Here is a 23,009-nt window from a genome sequence, read left to right as displayed (position 1 = left end):
TGCACTAATGGCAAAATGCAACACAACCTTGCACGTCTCTATTTTGAGTCCCCAAACACACCTAAAAAATAGCCCAGCAAATAATTTTACGCACATGGAACTTTATTCCTCCCATTTGTCATGAGCTATTTTATTGGTCATGTTTCCGAAGGCCGCCTGTAATGAATGAAAATCACTTTATGCTGACAATCATGACATGCTTGTTTATTTGCAGGGTTTTCCTCTGGGATGATTTACAATGGCAGAGTGTTCAAAATGACCGCTCACATAAATCACATTATTGTGTAATGAAAACTCATTATGAAAGCTGGTCACATCTCAGGCTGATAAGAGTGAGGTTTTATGGGTGAGGCTTTTACATGGCAGGAGGATACCTCTGCTTTAAGCTACAGTGACACGCAGAGCAGTGTAAGGTGTTCAGTGTGTGAGAAAAAGAGTAGTGTTCAGCTCGTTTCCTGGCCGCATTTGTATGCAAGTGTGTGTCTTTCTGTCAGTCTGTGTCTCCTGTGTAGGCCTATCTCATGTATCGAGATCTGAGTGATTCTCATTGCAAAGAGCTACATTTTTAATCTGCAGTTGTTCTGAGGGACCGAAGGAAAAGCTGTAGCTTTTCTTTTTGCTGATGTGGAGCAGGCCTCGTTGGCTCGCCTCCTACAACATTAATTAACACCATAGCTTGTGATGGATGACCTCAGCTTTAGCTACGTAGCTCCCATTCATCACAACACATAGGAGGATGGAACTCCAAATCTTTTATTTCACTCCTTTCTTTTGGTCCCACAACACAAGCAAAATCGCGTTGTGTTATTTCCCTTGTAATCATAACAAAGATGATCCACTGTCAAACTTCAAACAAGAAAGGTTGTTGCTTAACATTTATGTGGCTTATCATGAGACATTCCATCCATTACTAGCTATAAATCATTCCTCCCCTAAGCTATAAATGCTCTGGAGCTAATATGTCTTCAACTTATTTTTCACTGTTGAAGAATTGTCTTAGAAACTTTGATGTGGAAAATAGTGTAACATTATATTAAACTTTTTCAACATAGTTTTAAAAACTTTGGTGCCACTTTTGATAAGACCTTGGGTGCAGATCCTGGGGGTCCCAGGATAGGATGCATCCTGTCCAAAAGCATGAAGTTGTCCCCTTCCAATAAGTTATTTCAAAATAAATAGTGTAATTGATATTGTAACTGGTGGATACTGCATTTGATATTAGTCAGCGCTACTTTTGAAATAATTCACACAGAAACACAACACTTTTTGAAGGTTTTGTTCATGTCCACCTTATGTATCCTGCTCAGTGGTCTGAATCGTTGCAGAGCAGGCATATATAACTTTCCTGTCATCAGAAGGACCATTTTGTCAAACAATAAAAACCCCAGTTTATGATTTTCTTTACTTCCCCAAAGAGCAAAGGAAAGTAAAGGAACAGATCTGTGGCTTCAGGCCATCTGCAGAATAGATGAATGGTAAACTGTGGAATCTGGCCAGCGTGTGGCAAGTGCTTCATCACAGATTAGTTAATGATGTTACTGAGTAAATGACGTATGCTGATTGTGCCTATAGATCAAAGAAAATCTTAGACAGTCTTAGTGATGGTGTGACTAAAGTTTTTACTTTTAAAAATATGCCCCTACCACATCTGCTTTTAGAATGGAGTTTGGTTTGACAGTCTGTCTACTTGAAAGACTGCCCGGAGCAAAGGGTACTTTAACATTAATAATTCACGGAAATTGAGCTGACCCACCTTGTAATACTGAACCTTGTAAACAGCATAAAGTAAGGTAGGAAGTAGAGCTAAAACTGACCCGACTTCTCTCGGTTCATCATAACAGGTTATGTAATACACACAAACATCCATCTAAAAGTAGACAGCAGTTCCATTCAATCTGCTACAGAGCTGTAATTATTGTCCAGTAACATCACATCAAACAGACGACTCCTGGGCCATCCCAACTGATAAGTCCAGCCCTGAATTTCTGTCCCCCCTAAGTTGTAATGAGATCTGCATCCTTGGGTAAGACAATTTTTATGAAGCATCTCAACTAATGCCTTCATTAAAGGTTTATAAAGAACTGAAAACTTTTGCTTCATAGATTACTTACTAGCCAATTTTTCCGCCAGGCACAGATTAAAAACTTTATTGAACCTTAAAACGATAGTTCATCCAAAAATGAAAATTCACTCAATATCTACTCACCCCTGTGCTGATGTGAGGGTGGATGATGATCTCCAGTTCACAAAACACTCATGGAGCTTCAGTGGAAAACAGCATTGCAGCCAAATCCAGTACAACTTAAGTGAACAGTGATCAGTAAAAAAATAACACACAAAAAAACCCCAACAAAATGTCCATAAGCCGTGACATTAAAATTTGACCCAAAAAGACGCCATGTCGCACTGCTTGGGCGAGAGCTTGTGTACCCACTTCAGGCGTGTGCATGTGAAGTCTTTTTGGGTCAAATTTTAATGCCGCAGCTAACGAACACTTGGATTACACCACACGAGCGGTATGGAGACATTTTGTATTTTCTTTTTTTTTTTTTTTTACATTTTAAAACTGGTCACCGTTCACTCTAATTGTACTGGATTTGGCTGCAACGCTGTTTTCCACTGAAGCTCTGTGAGAGTTTTGTGAACTGGAGATCTTCACCCATCCTCACATCAGCACAGGGGTGAGTAGATACTGAGTGAAATTTCATTTTTGGGTGAACTATCACTTTAAGTTGCACTCTAACAAATCACCTCAACCCATCGTCGGCAAAACTGGCACATCAATTCAAATACAAGTGCAAGGAAAGAAAAGGAACTGAAAGGCACTAAGTATGGACTGAATAACCAGTTCCCACAAGAAATAAACAAACACCACCATACCCCATCATGAAACAACACAGACAAAACAACAAACAAATCAAATAATAATAACCATGTAAATGTTTATTACAAATGTTTTCTAAGGATGAAATAAATAAATTCTTATTCTAATTTAAACATAGCTGACTATTACATCCTACACAATGTTGCAGGTATGAGTCCTAAAACCAGGAAATGAGTTGGCATATTAGCACTTCCAGTTCCCTTGGGTTGTTGAATGGGTTTTCTGAATATGGTTTTTGTTATTGTGCCTGAAATAAAGTCTGTGGTGAACACATGCTGAAGAGATTTTCACATTTTGTTCTACAACATAAAACATGTCAGCGGAAACCTCATTTGTAAATTCTCAAGATATTTCGGGTCTTAAAAAAGGCAGTTGCTAACAAGTGGCTACATGAGACTACAGTGGTTGTTGCTGACATTAAACATCATCATGCCAAACACTCTTCTCTTGGTTGGGGTCACGCTGAGTCACACGAACATGGCGTAGTTTGATTCTAGCCTATTTTTACATTTTACATTTTACTTCTGTCGATTGCATTTGCAGGGCAGAACCATAAAGTGTGTTCATTTGTGAAGATTATCTTGCTGAACAAACACGTTATTTTCTGCACTAATCCAAAATCCAATGGAGAAATCACATTAGCTTTTTGGGGAGAGAACCAAAGTGATCCTAACTTGTGGGTGTGCCTACAAAAATATGACATCCCTGCAGCATGCTATTAACATGAACCTCCTCCTCCCTAGAGGACATGCACATAACAAACCTTATCCCACATAAAGTACGCACAATTACCCTTTCCTTGTGTCTGTTGCTCTTTTACATATTTGCGTATGCTTGTTGTTGTTATTTCCGCCTCAACATATCACTGCCTGTATGAGAACTAGCAACAACGTGGGTAAATACAGGACACACACACAACTCAAAGCCAGGATACACATTACCAATAACCCTCAATCACTGCTCCACTAAAATTCTTAAAGTGGAAGGAATAAAATGTTTAATTATATAAATAAATTAAACCCAGACATATGCCTAAGTCACCAGAATTCAGTCTGTTCCCTATAATTCAAGACAAAGAGGTGTATTGATTCGCAGGAAAATCCCATTAACTCGTACCTCCACCAATACCGACCCAGACACAGATTCATTACCATAAATGCGTCAGTCAACAGTACTAATATGACCACAGCAAATGTTTTTCAGGCCCAACACAGATACGCCGCTGTTCTTTCATTGATTCTATGTTATCATCGGAGGAGATATTAATAGCCACCGACAGACTGATCGGGAACAGCAAGCAGGAAGTATCAGTCAACAGAGACAATAAAACAGTATATGGAGGAGTTTGAACGTGACCAGACTTGGTGACAAAATAGTCCAAAAGAATTTTCATATTTTTCACCACTACACCCTGTTCTCTTGTAAAGACTTCTTCCACACTAAGTCGATCATACATGACATAACATATTATCTCCTCTTCTATCTCCTTACATCTCTGCACAGTAAGCGATTCTATAAACAACCTTCCAGATGGCAACCGGACAGGTTTTTCAGGAAAGAGTGGGCATTGTTCATGTATATAAATAATTTTCTGAACAACTCACCAGATTTACTCTTGGGGAACTGCAAATCGGTAATCTGGTGGAAATTCATATCTGTCAAGCAAAGCAAAAAGAAAAAGAGACAGCACACAAAACCAATCTAAAATGAAAAACTGTAATGAAGGAGTACTTACAGAAAAAAAATCTCAATAGACAAATTAGAACATAACGAATAACAAGCACAGTTTTTAATGCAATTTGAATACAGACAGAATCAGTGTAAAGCAAGAAAGCGTGCATATGGAGGAGATGTGGTGTATGGATGACTGAAACAAACACAGGACTTTAACCCATGAAGAGACATGTGTCAAACCAAAAATCATTGTTGACTCATTTAAAGTTTTAAGGTACGTCATGACCTGCGTCATTTATGTTGCATTACATAGGCTACATAACGTAGCATAGATATTTTAACAAGGCTATTACAAACCTAACTAAACTTGCTCTCCTCTGGTCACATGTGTTGTTTTGGGAGTCCTTGGTAACAACCTATTCTGTCATTTCAGTATAAAAATAAATTTTAACAAAAGAAGGAAACCATTATCATGGTTATAAAAAAAACTCGGCAGGGAATACCCTTACCTCACCCGAAAAGATAACAAACACTTTTCAAACAATCTACTGTGAATTATATACATCAGCCAGTGAACCAGACCTCAATCATATAAACAGCTTCCTTCAGAACATAGACCTACCCACATTTACTGAAGTTTATTTCTTTTCATTTTGCCCAATTGTTTCAACCTTGTCAAGTCACCCCATCCATTACATTCTGTCTTGTCTCACCTTACTCAATGCACCTCCTGTCCCTTCACGTCAACCTTGTCAAATCACAAAATGTATCATGTTCTGTCTTGTCTCATTTGTTATGCATCATCTCACTTAATAAAAAAAAAAAAGGAAAAAAGAAATTCATAGCCCGCACATCACTCTCCAGCCTACATCGTTCACACTTCAGCAAGGACAGACTGTGCACACGTTCCAGATCCATGTGATGGTAAGCAGACTACTAGAACATTCTTTAACAATCCAACTGTGTGTCAATTTTTAACTGTAAAGTTTTGAACACCATCTGCAGCATTCTCTGAAAATAAGCCCTAAGTGATGAATTCATACACGTCTTAGATTCTGCGGTAGACACCATGCTGAGCAAAATGTCGCTTGCTTCAGTCCCTGATTGACATTCTGGCATTCAGTTACAGCAAGGCTCTGCAAGAAGTGTGTGCTTCTCTTGGTGAGCACAACTTGTATGTAGACTCCATTAACAAGTAGCCTTGCTTTCATGTGGCATATCACTATAAAGGCAATGTTTATGCCATATTATCCATGGCGATGAATTTCCCACTGGGCAACATCTACTGTGTAATGAGGAAAATGTACAATGAAAGTGTAAATAGAAATCAGAATTGGGTGTTAAAGGAGGTGGGGAGAGGGAAGAGGTTTTTGATATAAAGTTAGTAAGTTAATAAAGGAGTGAAACCTAAACTTGTATTCTTCTGTTCTGAAGAAAATCTTATTCATAATCTTATTGACAGTTGTAACAATACTGACAATACAACTCCGGAGCTTTCCTCATTCAGTTGTTGTTATGTTGTGTGGTTTGATTCACATGCCTAGAGAGGGAAGGTAGTTTTTTTGAAGAACAATTTAATATTGTTATGTTATGCCAGGCGGGGATCAAGTTGTGTGCATGCGTGCGTGTGCAGGAACGCTTGAAAGAAATGTCTTCAAACTTGGTACAAGTGTTCACTTGCACTCAACGGTGAACTGATTAGAGTTTGGTGCTTCACCATCTGTCATCTGGCAGGGATCTGCACTCCACTGAGTGCACTCTTCTAGTTGTTTCTTTAATATTTCTTGTTTTTAGCTGCCTTTAACTAACCTATCACAACTCCACTAGTGCCAGTCCAGGTCATGTCTGGTTCAGAAATGTCTAACGAAAACAGAGAGCTTTTGAAGTCCTAAATATAAAACAAAAAAATAAGAAGCAAGTCACACAATCACAAAATCTTTACAGTTCTAATAGCAACTGCTGTAATGAATGCTGACATGTCTTAGAATATGGAGGGTGAACTGAAGGAACAGACATCATTGAATAACAAAAGCTAGTTTAACAGAGGTTAGCTTGTCCAAAGCACTTATCTCTTTGTTGGAGCATAGCATCATCAGTACAGTACATACCGTCATGGTCACAGGTGGTGGCTAAGCTTCAAAGCAGCAGGTCTTACATAATATAAGCTCTCCAGAGAGCAGGGGCCGCGCTGCAGAGGATGGCACAGAGCAACTTTTTGTTCAAACCCTTTAAGTATTTTGGTCTAGTTTTGTCTGCCTCTATTTATTAACCTAAAGTAAATGAAGTAACAACAAATGCTGACCTCAGTGTGTGGATGGCAGTACGCAAAGAAGACCGGAGTGTGCTGGCCCAACCATGCAATCAACAGACCAACACTGCAGGGAACAAGTGCTGTGAAGGGAGTTCACCAGGCTTCAGGTGAAGCCTGAAGGCTTAGTGGTAATTAAATCTCCTAGACCTGAAAACAAAACAATTTTCAAGTACTACTGCCACCATAACATATAAATGGGAGCATATCAGGGATATCCAGTAGCATTAAATAAATCTTACTTATTGTCTGTTTAATGTTAATAATGACAACAATAACAATCAATTCGCTCACAAAATACAGCTGTAATGCAACATTTGTTACATGAAAAATTTTAACATTTAACATTTGTTAAATATTTAAAACAATGGTTATCTCTATCACTATTACCGACACCATTATCAACACATTGAATGTTTTCCTATCAGTAATGATAATATTTTACTCACCATTACAGGACCATTCATTGACATTTTGGTACCCTGGCCAGCTACTGATGCCCCTGAGGGGGCTCATATTTGATTAGAGTATTTTGCAACAATTATAATACTTTTGTAATATTTTATTATTATAAAATGAGCTGTGATCAGCTTTACTGGTGTTTGTCATGTCATCAGTATCGTTGGTCATGTCTTATTCCAGTTTGAATCACTTTCATATGTTACATTAGTATCACCACAGGCACCATCTGTGGGGGGCACTGGATTTTATGCCTCCCCAAAGTTGAAGTTGGGTGTGCAGCAACCCCCCAAGTCTTGAGGAAAAACAGGGAAAAAAATGCAGTTGTAAAATAGCCATAGACTAATACATTTAACTTGCATTTGACAGGAAAGGAAAATAAAGTCATAGCATGTTGCTGTTTAATTTTCATGCGGGGTAGTGTCTGTTTTGTTGCTCTTATATGTCATTGGACAAACACAACAAGTGCTTTAATTAATTAGTTAACAAGCACAAAGTACCATGAATTTAAACACCTCTGATCATTAATGCACTTAAAGCTCCAGTAGTCAACATTGTTTTGGTATAATTGAGAAATAATTTCATAAAAACTTTACAGCATATTGTAAATCAGGTGTTCTGAGAGAGAGCTACACTTTTGCACCTCCTCTATGGCTCTGTTTTCAGCATTTGGAGAATCTGCCCCGTGACGGTAGACTTAAACCAATCACAGGTCTTTTAGGATGTGGTGAACTCCTCCTACTAGTGCAGCTGCGCATGCATGTTCCTTCAGTGAGACCCTGAATCAATGACGGAAACTACTGCAGGAAAAGTCGCTATAGTACAGCATTATAATAAAGAGAAAAGAGCCTAATGCTCAACCCAGGAGTTCACCTACAGTTCATCTGTATTGCTGAGTTTTGCCGAGTGCTGAGAGGACCGGGTGGAGCTGAGACACAGAGCCAACAGACAGCTGCTCAGAGCTGGGGAGCTCTTCAGAGGAGGGTCTGCAGCAGACTGGCACTTCTGGAGAAAAAAAACACCGGAGTTGCCGTGATGCCCGCTACTTCACTGGTAGGAGAGGAGCTCAGAGTGTATATTTCAAACTTTTGGGATTAATAAGAGGATTTATCTTCGGCAGCAACAATGAAGACATCATGGAGCGACATACCGGCCAGACCAGAGCATCTGATTTTTAAAGTTGTGAGGTGAAAAAGTGGATCTATTTTTATTCGGAATGTGAAAGGAATGTGGAATCTGTTGCAGCTCAGTAACACAACTTAAAAACACAAAATTACTTGTAACGAATTTTGTTAGTTTAAAATATGAAGATATTACATCCATGAGGCTGATTAGTCAGACAGTGACAGATCACAGACTGAACTTGGCATATCATCCTCACATGCAGCTGCAAACATCTGGACTTAGATACCCTGTGATCAAAATGCCTGGATTCATTGGTCTGGATTTCAGTTACGGTCGCACATACTATTCATATTCCAGATATGAGTTATGCAGTGAGGATTATATTATGTTTGTATGGAACATAAGTAGCCTGGTTAATTATACATGATTCTATAGATATTTGGCAACTGTCTGTATGTACTACAAGCAACATCAGTATAAGCCTTGAGCTCAAAACGTCACGCAATTAAATGCTTTAAACAAGAGCTCTTTGGTGTCTCTGTCTCTGTCTCTCTCTCTCTATTTTTGTATTTTTGTGATCCAGCATCCATCCCATATGGATGTGCATGTCTTTTTCATTAGAAAATGCAATCACAAGTGAGCCAACAGTCATGTTTCTGTCAACATATTTCCATGCACATTATCACATTACAAAAAGGTTGATGGCAAAGGCAAAAATTTAGAAAAAGAGTTAATGCGCTTATTGGGAAATGGAAACACCTTTTCTGTTTAATTCTGAGATAGCAAGCATTTAACTCTCTTGACTGATCATCTGTTTCCACTCTGAGAGAAGAAAATAATATATTTTGATACCAAGTAATGACTAAAGCCATAATGTTGCATTTTAGAGGCGTAATAAATAAGTTATTACACTTCCTGAGTAACTTGCCCAACACTGATAGTAAGTATCGTAAGTTCAAAGTTCAACCAAAAAGTTCTCTGACTTTTCGGGAAAGTTTAGCTCATAAACTTCCGAATGCAAATGAACCAAAGTATTTTCCTTTAATTCTGTATACTCGTCCACCATAGTTTTAGTTGTTGAACAAAATGGAATGGTCATGAGCTTTTACTTTTACTTATTACATTTTATTGGAAGTCAAAACTGAACTACAACTTCTCTGTTATCATATTTTTATTTTATTATACTTTATTTTTTTAAATGACGCTCTAATGCTCTTATTTGTCTGATATGCTTTGAATTACCTCTGCTTGAAAGATGCAAATTCATAACAAACCTGCCTGACAAAGGGGGCTTCATAAAATGTTGGGTTTTATTAATTTTAGCTATCACTAATAATCAATGTAGGATTTAATTTTTTATTAAGGGACACCACTCTTCAAAGGAAGAGAAATTATAAAAATAAAAAAGTATAAGTCTCAAGATATACTAAACTATCAAAATTACAAAATCAACAGATAGTTGATGGGGTTGAAGGATATGGAGATCTATGTAGAAGAGGATGGCAACACTCAGTTTTGTGCAACATTAATCAGACCAGCAGGTCCCTTCACAAAAGCATTTATTTGCACAATTACCAAAACAAATCAATCAACTAACTGAGAATACAAATCTAAGAATGATAGGGTGTGTGTGTGTCTGTGTGAGGGAGAACGAGAGAGAGAGAGAGAGAGAGAGAGAGAGAGAGAGAGAGAGAGAGAGAGAGAGAGAGAGAGAGAGAGTGTGTGTGTGTGTGTGTGTGTGTGTGTGTGTGTGTGTGTGTGTGGAGGTGTGAAAGCAAAGCTGGCCTACTCAGTGACCATGCGGTGAGACCTGTGTGTCTTTTCCACTGGCGCTTTTGGCCGTGCCACACCAAACCGTACCGTGCCGAACTGCCTTTCCACAATCACTTTCAGCGCACCAAGCCGCACTTCAGATGGACCTGGTCTGGAAGCGGGGCCAAAGTGAGCCCAACCCTCCAGGCTGCAGTACCATCTCACTGGCCACAACTCATGATGAGCCTCCTTTCTCCCCCTCAAACAAGCGAGTGTTGTGATACTTAGCTTGTGTGTGCAGGAGAGCAAAGAGAAAGACATTTCTTAAAGTCTCTATACGTTCAGCTCAGTGCTTTTGTTGCATCTAACAGAATCTTTAAGTTTTGAAATGAAGTTTCCTCATCACAGTTTGTTCTTTCATGCATGTGCATTATTTTACCGTTTCGTATTTCCTTTCAGCTGTGTCAGAGTCGTGCTAAGTTACTGCTGTTGAGAGGTCTGTGCCTGACACTGTTGGCAGGTGGGTGAGAAGAGAGAGCAAGCAATGGGGGTAGCTGGTCTTCAACTTTGCTGAGGATCGTGGGTCACCCCCAGTCAACTAATGGGAGCTCATTGTTGATTCCATAGGTGTGAACACCTGGAGGATTGTGGTAGAGTTCAGTGGCTCTCTTTGTTCATAAAAAAACAAAGGGACATGTGGTCTTGTCCACCATTTTGGATGGCCTGGGCTGAGGCCCATAATAAAAGTTCAGTTAAGTCACAAAATGTACAAATTCATCTGTGGAAGTGAAAAGTGAAAGGAGTATTTTGGGCAAGGTGGAGGTTGCTGTATGGGGAGTAATAACATTATATTATGATATTTGGTTTAGGTAGAGTCATGCACTTTGAAGCTGAGTTGTAGGAGACTGTCTGTCACCAGAAATCTGAGTCCTTTTTTCTTTGTCAAGGTGGAGGCTTGTACTCCTCAAATGAAAATGATTCTTCAGGTGAAAATGATGTGTCATTCACCTTTGATATGTCTTCCCCATCAGATTCTCCTCCCTCACATTTTTGCTATGTTTCAGTAGGACAAGTATAGCCTACTCGATCAGGGTATGTGCAATCTCGCAATCAAAAAGCCATCTTGACTAAACAATAGGCGTTGCTAGACGACCTGATGTAGCACAAATGTTGACCTTGTCATTATACAGTGGTTTGTATAGTTTCTTTTTAATTCACGCGCCCAATAATTCAGAAGATGACTAATAAACCTATTTTAGTGAGAGATGTAGGGGTTTTATTTTACATTCATTTGAGAAGGCCATAGGGGTAGAAAATGACCTTCTGGTGCTTTGGTGTTAAATGCATCTGTTAAATATTTGCTCATGTAGTGGACTGAAGAAGCGTGTCAGTTTAAGAGTGCTGGATGGCTGCCACGGTTCAATGATGACTGACCCTCAGGAAAATGAAGTTGGGTCTTTTAATCTCAACGTTTGGATGACACCTTTAATGATTATCTGTTATTTCTGCCAATTTGAGATAGATTGAGTTGGCCCCAGAGGTGCTGGAGGTGTGTCATTCTGGTATTTGCATTTCGAGTCACACAGTCCTGTTTAGTGCCAAGAAGTCATGAGGGGACCTTTTCGTAATTAATTGTAGAAGATTGTATACACATTGCTAGTGGTTAGGAGCCCAATATTGTCCTCAGAATACTGAATTATTGAATGCACTGATGCAAGAGGGCATTCTTTGGGAATCTTTGGTTCCATATGCATTAATATTCTTGACCATTGGAATAAACAGCAGTCAGTGATGTTGAAGTCATCATAAGCAGGAGGTTCCTTTGTCATGGTGCACAAGGAGAAACAGAATTTTGTCTCACTGCTGTTGACCAGTAATTTTGACATTTGACATAAATCATGAGATGTGGAATCATCCAATATGGACAAAATTCCCAAGATGCAGGGCTGAATTAATGATACAGGTCCACATGATACATATAATACACTCCTTAGGATGTGAAGTCTAGCAGACTCTGAACAAATTACAACAACAATGAAAAGCTTCAAAGAGAAACCAACAGACTATGTCATTGTTGCTTTTTTCTGACTTAACCACCGATTAATTTTAGTAACCTCCTTGGTACATCACCATGTTTAGTTTTCTTTAGATTTTATCTAAAAGTTCTCAAGGAAGGTATTTTGCTGTCAGCCAGGAATGCACATCTGCTACAATAGTTTCTAACTGTCACTTTGTGTGGCGCAACCTGTTCTCATTATGTTTTTATGGTCTTTGTCACAAATGAAATCTGATATGTAATCATCAAGGTGTTTGCCCCAACCAACCCCAGCCTGCTCAATGATGTATGGTTATAGTACAAAAGGCTGAATGTCAGATATTAATTAGCAGAAATTACTAACCCAAAGCACTGTAGAGCCTAGTTTCAGGTAATTTGGTGTGCTGCAGAGATAATTAGAATTTGCCATGAATGGGAGAGCAAAAGTCACTGTTGATGAGTTCAGTCAGGAACACTTGTCATGAAATTAAAGCTATTACCTACAAACTATTATACAAACCATTATTATAAAAGACTGCACCAGAATCTACACTTCCAAAATGTTTTATTTGCTTCTGTGACAAGCGTACTTAAAAGCACCCACACACAAACATACAACATGCTGTCCACAGCATGCCGTTTTTGTATTTTCCAAGAAACATTTCATGCCCCCATGTGTAGCACCAGCATGTTCATACACCCTTTGTGTATAAATTGTATTAACACGACATGTGACTGTGCTGACAGCCAGTAGGATGATCATGTTCATCATCATTATTTTCCAAAATACACACTCAGTTTAATTGAAAATCAATGCCATCCAACCAGCTATTGATTCATTCATCAGACAGATATTTTCTGAGTTTGACGTCTTGTCTCTCAGTGGATATTGCACCAACAGTGGCTGTAACCATGTGATGCAGTTTTCTGTGGGCGATAAAAGCAGGATTTTTTTTTTTTTTTGCAAGAACTTGTATGACAGTTTTATATGATGAGCATCCAAAAAGATGCTTCCTCTAAGACAAAGGCATCTCAAAGTTTGCCCATGAGACGGAACATCAGGCATCAGACAAGAAATGTGTTTTTCTCTGCACAAGCAAAAACAAAGGTTATGCACTGCAACCCTTGTTGTATGAGCACCAGCAAAGCCCTTTGAGTGGCTTTTTCAGGTAAAACGATTGTAGTCTCTTCTGATTAAGCAAGTGTCCCACATACAGTTTGTGTAGCATATACAGCTAGAATGAGGTGCTCGCAAATTAAATGAAGCAACAAACATGATTCGTGTGCTTTTTTTGTCAGATGAATATTTGATTAATGACAGAATGGAAGACCTGTGAAAAAATGGGGGGTAAAACTTGTGGACAATTTTGATTTTTTCAAGAATGTTACTGAACACACACAAAACATGTTATTTAGTCAATAATTGCATCTATTAAAAATAAAGCTAATGACATAGGAAATAATGGGGACAATAAAATAATAATAAGATAAGAGCTAATTTACTTCTTCCAAACATTCTGACTTTGTTAATTAATTCAAAGTAGTTTTAAAGGTTAGTAATGGAGTGCAACTTTCTCATCAACACAGATTTATTATGGAATGTTCAAGTGGTTAAAGTGAAGGTTAAAAAAAAAAAAATAAACCAAATGTGTGTAAATTGTTTTTTATCATTCAGTATAGTCATCACCTCCTACTTTCTGCCTTCAACAAACAAAATTCCCTTTACCTCCACTATATTGAGGTTTAGACTGGAATCTTAGAGATGGCTACTTTAACACCAGCAAGTAGAATAAATACTTCACCAACATAAACACCCTTAAATGCAAGTAGTGACATCAGTGCACATACCCAATCATGCATATTTTGAATCAAACTGAAAGAGTAAAAACTTTTAGCTCTAAATGTGCTATTTAAACTGATGGGATGATAATAACCAAATAATGATCAGCAAATGTTACTTGACCCACTGATGGATGTGGTGATGGTTGTTTAAATAATACAAAATACTCACATTTCAGACTCCAAGCATGTTGGCTTTGGAACTAATTTATACATCACCATTCCCATCTCCCATCACCTGTGGCTGCTTTTCAGTAGCAGCAGGAAATGGGGAACACGGCCTCCGGTATTCACATATCAACATAGTTGCAGCTTCAATCTGGAGCTCCTAATCAGAGTGCCCAACAAGGTTAACTGGATATACATAATTTACTGACGTATATCTTCTATCTCAGTGTCACAGGAAATGTAGCAGACTTGAGCTCGCATATATGATGCTCCATAAATAGTAGAAGACCATATCTGTCACTCTTCTTTAATTACGTTCATACTGTGGATGGTGTGATGTTTACAGGAACATTGAGTGCATTGACTGTTTTACAGTGAAACTACACCACCTGTTGGAGGTGCATATACACTGTCAGTTAGTGAGACAGTCAATAAAGCCATGTTGCTGTTCAGTTTGTTGTGGTCCGCGTGGTGCATAATTACACTACAGAAATGTTACAATGGTGACGAAGAATAAAGGACAAGGCACACAAAGAAGCAACACAGACACCACTGTTTTTACGAGGGGAAAAGACAGAGAAGCGGACAAGTAAAGTTCAGTTAAGTTGGCTAAACGAATGGAAACAAAAGTAGAAGTCAGTGCACTGCAGCAAGCATGGCAGTAAGCACTGCTTCTCTCCCACCTTTTGACACCAAAACTGACTCTGGTTCTGGAGGACCTCACTGGAATAAATGGCTGCAATGAATTATGCCAGAAATGCTAGGCTTAAGGCATTTCTGTTGCACATAGCAAGAGAAATAGTACATGATATCTATGACACATTAGCAGGCGAAGATGACAAATATGCAGACACAAAGCAGAGGTTATCTGGATACTTCTCTCCAAAGAAAAATGTGCAGTATCAAGTGTATGTCTTCAGAAAAGCTGTGCAGGAGCTAGGAGAAAGTTAGAAAGCTAGCTAAGATCTGTGAGTTTGCACACATTGAAGCTGAAATTAAAACACAAATAATACAAGGCTGTGCATCATCCAGGCTGCACAGGAAAGTACTGAGGGAGGCTGAGCTAACCCTAGATGAGCTTCTTGACCACTCTAACTCTCTTAAATGCAAGTGCTGTCACAGAAAGAGGAACAACTGCTCCAGTCAAAATACTGGATCAAAAACCTGTAGAGAAAAATCCAATCCTGCTAAAAGTAAACAATGCAGAGCCTGTGGTAAGTTAAACCACTTTGCAAGACAACGCTGCTCAAAATCACAAAGCGACTACAAAACAAATCTAACCAGCACCCAAAGGAGGCCTCACACATAACAAAGACTGCACCAGGTGAGGAAACAGAGCACAACTCTTCCAGCAGTGATGATGCATGTTTTTGTAGTTGTTGCTGACAAGATCTCAGAGCTGTCACAGACACACATTAAGCTAAATGGCAGTGTTCTAGTCCTAAACGATTCAGGGGCTTCAGCAAACTGTGTCAGTGAAGCAAGTTTTGAGGAAGTTATACCACATCCACAATTCAGTCCCACCAAGACTAAAATCTACCCCTTCTGCTCAAATGTTCCTTTACATGTCAGTGGTGCTTTTAAGTGCAGCATGAAAGAGGAACATTAAAAGAAAATGTGCACGTTCTTTGTGATTAAAAGTGACAGATGTTCTCCGTTACAAACATCCAAAGGACTGGAGCTGATTACAGCACTTACGGCAGTATCATCCACACCACAGTTGTGTCACACAGTTGCTGACGAACTAGTGGAAAATCATCCTGAGCCATTTCAAGGGATTGGAAAGCTGAAAAACTTTCAGGTAAAGCTTCACATAAGTCCTGACATCAAGCCTACCTGCCAACCACATCAACGTATGCCATTTTACAGTGAGCTTCGGAAGCTGGAGGCAGACAACATCATTGAGATCACTGGCCATGGGTCTCATCTATTGTCACGCCTCCCAAGCCTAAAGACCGGGACAAAAGTAAGAATCTGTGTTGATATGTGCCAAGCTAACACAGCTCAACAAGTTCAGTTCAACAAGTTCAGGCTTGAGTTCATCGTTTTCATTTTCTCTGCACACAGTTTTTCGGCTGATCCTAAGAAAGCTGTTTCAGTTCAGTCCATTGCAGATCCTCAGAGTCCAGGTAAAGAGGTCAAGAGTCTGCCGGGTAACCAACTATTGGTCCAAGGTTATCAAAGACTCCTCCATCTCAGAACCCCTGTGCAACCTCAACAGAAAAGACACAAAATAGCATAACCTAATCGGTCTCTCAGTGACATGGAGAAGAGGCACTGACAGACAAAAAAGGAAGCGTTGGCTATTGTGTGGAGCTGTGAGCCTTTTCTGCCTCTACATTTATAGTCATCCTGTAACTCTAGTGACTGATCACAAAGCACTCGGAATCATATGGAACAATCCCAGATCAAAACCACCTGCCAGGATTGAGAGATGGGGACTTGGGCTTCAGTCCTACGACTTCAAAGTGGAATACCGAAAGGAAGCTGACAATCCTGCTGACTATGTGTCTTGTCACCCCATCCCTGTTCAGACAAGTGACAGCACATGCAGGAAGAGTAGCAGAGGAATATGTGAACTTCACTGCAAGTCATTCAACACCTAAAGCCATGACACGCATGGATATTAAGTGGAGACACTGAAAGACCCAATCCTTCAAGAGGTCAGTGCTCATGTCAGAGACAACACGTGGCACAAAACTGCCAAATCACAACATGCCGACAGTACAGACCAGTTTGCAGTGAACTAACGTCAGATGCATCAGACATCATGCTGTCGGGGGCACTAGAATACTAATCCGCACTGCCCTACAGTGTTTCAGTTAACCCATGAAGGACACCAGGTTATTGTCAAAACTAAATGCTGCTCAGAACCAAGGTTTGGTTTCCAGACACTGACTGCAAAGCAGAAGCAGCAATACGCAGTTGTCTCGCATGCCAGGCCAACACACCAGTAGCACACACTGAGCCACTGAAAATGTCAGTTCTGCCAGAAGCCCCCTGGCATAGTGTAAGTGCAGACTTTTATGTTTGGCATCATGGATGATTATATGCGTTACCCGATTGTTTGAGTGTAAAGTCAACCTCAACAAACACAGTCATTCCAGATAAAGTTACTGTTATAGTTTTCTTCATGTTTGGGATTCCTAGAGTTGTAAAAAATTATAATGGTCCCCCATTCCACAGTGACCAGTTTTCCCAGTTTGCAGACTATCTAGGGCTCCATCACCGCCAGATCACACCACATTGGCCACAAAGCACCGCTACAACTGAGATATTCATGCGTACACTGAGGAAAGCTGTTTGTGTGGCTGAAACACAAGGAATTCCCTGGAAACAACTACTTAACATCTTCCTGCGTGAATACCAATCTACACCTCACAGCACAATGGAAAGTTCACCCGCTGAACTGTTGTTCCAACACGAGCTGTACACAAAGACTCCTTCATTCATTCACACAGCAAGTAACGGCTCAGACGCTGAAGTGAGAGCAAAAGATAACAAAGCTAAAGCAAAGATGGAGTCTCACACAGACTGTCATCGTCATATTACACCACACACTCTCACTCCAGGTGATGCTGTGCTTCATTGTCAGCCCAAGCATAACAAGCTCACCACGCCATACAACAGTAAGCCATACACTGTGACAAAAGTCAAAGGCTCCATTGTTGCAGCAGCCAGAAATGAACACTTAATCGTCAGGAACTCCTCCTTCAAGAAGATACCACCAGAGCTGTTGGACATTCCACCAGATCCTGATGATAATGTTAATGATATTTGTGATAACAGTGATGCCTCTACAATCACAACATCACCAAGGTACCCACCCTCCCGCCTACCTACATGTTTATAATTAGCATATGGGCTGGCAAAAGCAAAGCGCTTATTGGTACAGAGCCGTCATATTTCTGGATGAGTATAATTTTCCGTGCAGTAAGAATATTGTTAAAATTTCAGCATAGTGTTGTTTAATGTGTAAGACTAAGCCCAGTGTCAGATTGTGAAAGCATTATGCTGGTAAATGCTACATGCAAATACAAACTATGCCACCTGTTGAAGGTGCATATACACTGTTAGTGAGACAAACTTTACAGTGTCTACATGAGGCTTAGTCAATAAAGCCACGTTCCTGTTCAGTACATCATGGTTACAAGATGATGAAGCCTGATGACTTTGGTGATCCCTTGACTTTTACTTTAGCGCCACCATGAGGTTCGTATTTGTCGTTTTCAATGAGATGTCTCGACAACCATTGGATTGATTGTCATAAAATTTGCTAATCTCTTAATTTTTCAACTTGCACTTTCAACAAGTCAGATTATTATTATTTTTTTAATATCTTTAACTGACCAGCTACCTGCAATACTAAAGACCATCCCATCAGCCTCAGCTGTTTTTAGAGCTAATTAGCAAACATTAGCATACTAAACTAAGATGATGAACATGGTGAACATTATACCTACTTAATATCAACATGTTAGCATTATCATTGTGAACATGTTACATTTAGATGTTATAATTAAGTTCAAAGCACTGATATGCAGTGTTGTGAGTAACATGTAACAAATCAATGCCTTACTGTAATATTTGTAACATTTTTGGCAGTAACTATACTGTACATGTAACTAATTACTTTTTCAAATGAATAATGCTATTACAATTCCCTATTACTCACTACTTATAGCGGACAACTTCATAGGGTAGCAGATACAGCAGACAAACATGATCTATTCTCTGATTTATGATATAATGTCCCTTTTATGGTGGTGCAAGACAGTTCATAGCAATGTGAGCTTGTTTTTCATCGAAGTATAGTATAAACTGTTCACCAATTTATTAATTGGTCTTGTTGCACCAAATCCAACTGTCTAAACCCGTCATTCCCAAAGACTGGGTTGTGACCCACAGGGGGGCCACAGGAAATTTTATTTGGGTCCCCTAAAAAATAAACGATTATGGAATAAATCCTGCAAAATTTAAGATTTTGTATCTGCAGTAAATATTTTATAAAGTATTTAAAACGTGTGTATTGTTGAGTCGAAAAAACAAGAGTCTTATAATTCAGCCTAAATGCACCTATTTTATCTCAGTTATGAAGTAGGCTAATATGTTCTAGGCTGTACAACTGAAAAAGTTGAGAAGATTTAACATTTCAAGGATACGTACATCAACAGATTTTTTACCTCAACTCAAACTCTTATGCTTTTAAAAAGTTTTAGCAACTAATGTTTTGGTGAGATAATTTACTTTTCTTCTTTAGACAAACTTGAATCTTTAAGTTTTAAAAATCCTCAAAAATCGCATTTCAAGTCGTTGAAGTCATTTGCTTTGAATTTTTTCTTTAGGTTTATTTTCTTGAGGAAAGGAATAAAAAGATTGAGATGTGGGCATGCTAGTTGTTGCTGCTCTCTGGTGTTCAGGAGTATTAATTACAGTATTAATTAAAATACATAAATGCATTACCAATGTTTCTTCTAGGGGTGTGTATCTCACTGACTGAGTCCGATTCGATACGTATCTCAATACATGTTCAACGATACGATATATCTTAATCTCAACGATTCAGTTCGATTTGATTCAGCTCTGTCACAATACGATACAATATGATGCAATACAAGACAATGCAATGTGTGAATCTTTACATTTTGATTCAACTAATGCTACATTTGTAGAGTGCTGTTAGTTGCAAAAAGAAATACAGAGAAAGACAGAGAGAAAGAGACATTACAGTGATGTTAACATCTTATTATGAGTCTCGTGTAAATGAGATCCTGCAGCCTAAATGAGAATCTGTGAACAAACTTTAAAACTGTTTAAAATATCAGTATTTTTGCAGTAAGATGATGTGTTGCTCTGTTTCATATGAAGAGTGCTGTGGTTTTGATTAGTGTGGAGGAACAGTGATGTGTTACCTGCTCTCACAGTGATGTGACGTCTCTATGGGTCAGACTCGTGTCTCTGTTCTCTGCTGTCAGACACCTTTTGCATAAATAATTTGCAGCAGTGTTTCTCACCTTTCTTATAATACTGTGTTACTTCTGTCGCAGTCTGTTTTGATGAAATGAAGAGGAGACACAGGAGAGGGAGGAAGGAGCGCTTGTTTTGTGTGAGCGAGGCAGCAGGTGTCCAGCAAGAGCGGTGCAGGCAGAGGCAAGAGGAGAGAAAACAGAGGAAAGTTACAGCGGCAGCTCCCTGATGCCAAAAATGAAACATATGTGCATCCTAATGAGATGTATCGATACGGTAGTTCAGCATCAATTTGTTTCTGATTCATGTTCAGCTTTTTATGGATACAGGCCTGCTGAACCAATGCACTCGTATCTTACACATTAAAGTCAGATGCATCAGATGCACCTGTGAATTGTTACACCCCTAGTTTCTTCCCTTAGTAACTAATTACTTTGGCAGTAATTTGTTTAAGTATTCAAATACTTTTGAGAGAACTAGTTACTGTAACTAACTGAAATGTACAAAAACACAAAAATTGAATTAGTCCTATTGAAATATGTACATATATATATACATGTGGTGTGCATCAGTAGTGATATAGGTGTGTTCTGGTGCTCAAACAAACAGCACTACACTCCTGACAACGACTGAAAAATGCTGTTAGTCTTGTTATGGCACATCTGTCGTTATGGCAAAGATTCTTGGAGTTAGAGGTTGCTGCAGGAGAATTTCTAGTATGGCAGCGATTATCATGCTCAGCTTCAGCTTGGGGTGCAAGTTGGGCTCTGGTCACCTTCTATGATATGGAATTGATTTCCACAGAGAAAGATAATTACTTTCACTTGCACAGTGAAGGAAATGTGCAATAGACTGTTAACCCCAGTCGCTGTGGCAGCATGTTGCTTTATTATGCTCACTGTCAAAACAGCAAGGCTTTTTCGCCTTAAACTGCGAAATAGATGCAGAAGATGCTAGGGCTATTACCCACTTCTCTTCAAAATAAAGGCAACCTTTTTTCTGCAAGTATATTGGCTATGTTTTGATGAAGAGAGTGGGGTGGTGTTTATGCATGAGCATGTGAACCCTCACCCTTATAATGTACATGTGTGCAAACATGTCCATGCACTGAGCATTGTTTTTTTTTTTTGCAGAATGAATATAAATTGAGCACCCAACTGTCACGTGTTAACACAACTATATGTACATGTTTAAGAAAAAGGTTAAGATACAAACAGACAGTGAGGCACATTCCACTGGGAGATATTTAGGAGATGTAATAGCTCATGGCCAGCGCATTTACAAGGAAAATAGAACAGTGACCTTACATGCATGTCAAGTAATTAATCTTGTGTGTTTATGATTGTTTGGGCTTTCTCTACATAAAAGAAAAAGGAAAGAAAACACATGCTGCAAAGAGCATATGGAAGAGTTCACATGCAAATTCACTCTTCAGAGATGAGCAGGAAACCCCTGACAGCATTTAACAACAAGGCGCTGAATCAACATTTGGTTGCTTTTTCTGTAAATGAATTTTAAATGAGTCTCTGAACTTCAGAAGGGATTCTGTTTTTGATGTCTTAATTTCACTGTTGCACTCCACTGGTCTTATTCATTTTTAACTGAACAATAAACAGGAGAAACCAGTCAGACATGGAGGACATGACATTTTCAGTATGATAACAAGGTACTTTATATGACTTCTGATGAAGCTGCCCTTCTGTATTTTCCTGAGAAAAGATAAGAAACCTCAGCAGAATATACATTTCTTTGACTAGTCTCTACATTTAAATACCTTGGTGTGCACATTTTTCCTCTATCGATAAAATTGCCAATACCAATTATAACGTGCTGCATAGCTCTATTTGCAAGGACTTAGATGGTTCGACCAAAAATTGTCTTTATGCAGGTGAATATCAATTATTTAATTTCCCACTAAATGGCTTGTATAGTCTGAGTAAGCAATGTGCACTACATATTAAATTATATATTCCCTGATAGGAAGGGAGGGACTTAACCAATAGCACTGAATGTGCATCCCACCATGCAGCTAAAGTTGTCCTGGATGTAGGAAGGAAATGGTCATATTAGCTAACTCTTCCTGGACTGAGAGCTTCCAATGAGCATGGCTGGACCAGAACCAAGACAGTCTCCATGACCAAAAGAGTCCGATTTGATGACAGGGAAAAGGCTACAGTATTAATTGGTTTTCTTGCTGGGTTTGGCTCCTGGAACCTAAAAGGTAAGTCACAGCTTATGAAGCTAATAGCAGTTATATTCCCTGTTAGCAACTAACAGTCATGGCTAGCTACCTTAGCAACAAGTAAGCTGCTAAAGCTATCTGTCCATCAGGAAAGTATGTAATTAAATAATAAGATGGAGGGAACACCAGAATCTTTTTTCTCCATCAGATATGATCACGTTTCACCCAAATCAGTGAAAAAAGTTATAAAGTTGTGCTTTTGTACAGTTAGGCCTAGTTCTCAGAAACAGTCCAGTCTGCTCCAAAATCAAGCGTGTTGGCCATAGGCGCTTCAGTGAATGGATGTATTCTTCTTCCAAGGTCCAGTGACGTCTTGAGCAAGAAGGCATTTCACTGGATGCCGATTTCGTGTACGTCCCTGAGAGGGATGAGTCATCCACAGTTTTTTCTTTTTTCCAAGAAAAGACAAACTCTGAAATACTATTAAAAGTACTTGAGAATACCTACTAAGCAGCTTTTTTGTTGTTGTTGTTGGACAGATACTGGCATATAGGTGATTAATGGCACCACACATAAGTGATAAAAACACTTGGACTCTGATCGTGACTTCATGGGA

Source organism: Lutjanus erythropterus, chromosome 3 (genome assembly GCF_056507025.1).
Source record: "Lutjanus erythropterus isolate fLutEry1 chromosome 3, fLutEry1.hap2, whole genome shotgun sequence".
Lineage (NCBI taxonomy): Eukaryota > Metazoa > Chordata > Actinopteri > Lutjaniformes > Lutjanidae > Lutjanus > Lutjanus erythropterus.
The sequence above is the reverse complement of the archived record's forward strand: the minus strand, read 5'-3'. Positions refer to the sequence as shown.